The 1,178-nt window shown below is 35.1% G+C and overlaps 1 long non-coding RNA gene across 1 annotated transcript; it reads right to left on the bottom strand.

Annotated features, from left to right (window-relative positions):
• Positions 1-61: 61 nt before the first annotated feature.
• On the bottom strand, positions 62-1,158 carry LOC109593433 (uncharacterized). Its single transcript, XR_002190955.1, has 2 exons — positions 722-1,158; positions 62-473 (listed from the first exon to the last, which is right to left on the bottom strand). It is a non-coding gene; the product is annotated as an uncharacterized LOC109593433 (long non-coding RNA).
• Positions 1,159-1,178: the final 20 nt, after the last annotated feature.

Raw genomic sequence — 1,178 nt, forward strand, 5'->3', positions numbered from 1 at the left:
TCGACATTCCAGTCCAATGATCAACTCCATAACTAACAATTAATATTGACAATAATAAATATATAATTATTGAACTGTTCTATTTATGAGCTGAGCTCTAAATACTAATATCACTTAAATGCTAATATCACTTATTTCACAGACTATTAATTATCAATATCACTTAATTAATTGATTGGACACACCCATAAAGTTAATAAAACGGCTATTTATTAATAATAAATTTTGATGAAAAATCTAGTCTTGTCCCATGTGCTATCCTGTGGGGTTCTTGGTCCCAGACTATAGATGGCGTGTTCATTGAGGTGAACGTCAAGGAAGGGACCAGGAGCAAGGACATCAAAGTTAATATAACACCTAAATTGAGCCTGAGGGTTTCTGGAGAGCCTTTATTTGAAGTGGGGTAACATTATTAATACTAATGAGGTAACTGTTCCAGGGCAAATTGGCAGGAAATATTGTTGCCGATGAGTCTGTGTGGAAGAAATAACAAGAAATGGTATCAGTTTATACAGTACTGGGTATATGTCATGGAAAATAGCTAGGAGAAAATTCTCTATTTTTATTACATTTTCTGATGCATATACATGTACTTACGTTGCGTAGAAAGTTTGAACTGATTCCAATCAAAATTTGATTTTTACGATTAATTTTTTTAGTTTATCTAAAATCAGACAAAAGCTCCTGTACTATTAGTAACACAGTAGCATCAAATACTCACTGTGCCATCTCTTCCAGAAGTGACTGAGTAAGACATGAAAATACTTCATTCTATCATGTAACTCCTCATTAGTGATCTTGAATTCTTCCTCTAAACTATCATCAGATTCCACTGAAGGTAAATTCATTACTCGAAGTCCAATGATCAAGTGAGAGGGTGATTAAAGCTCTTGGTATTGTCTGAAAGTAGTTTCAAAGGGAATCCCCTCCTCCTTGACGTGTGGACGAGGACTGTACTCTTACCAGCTCCTCCTTTACCAAAGAGGACTAATATCACGTGATCCACTCTTGATAGATTCTTTCTTTCTCTTCCTGTAAAAATAAAAAGCATTGAAAGTTTAGCAAACCCGATGCCATTTTACATAATATATACCAACATTACCAATAGTCTGGCTGGTCCAGACCCTCTGCTACTAAGCAGCTCAGTCAATGTCATAACACATTTTCACAATTTGACC

This window comes from Amphimedon queenslandica, unplaced genomic scaffold (genome assembly GCF_000090795.2).
Source record: "Amphimedon queenslandica unplaced genomic scaffold, v1.1 AMPQUscaffold_1538_Cont26453, whole genome shotgun sequence".
Classification (NCBI taxonomy): domain Eukaryota; kingdom Metazoa; phylum Porifera; class Demospongiae; order Haplosclerida; family Niphatidae; genus Amphimedon; species Amphimedon queenslandica.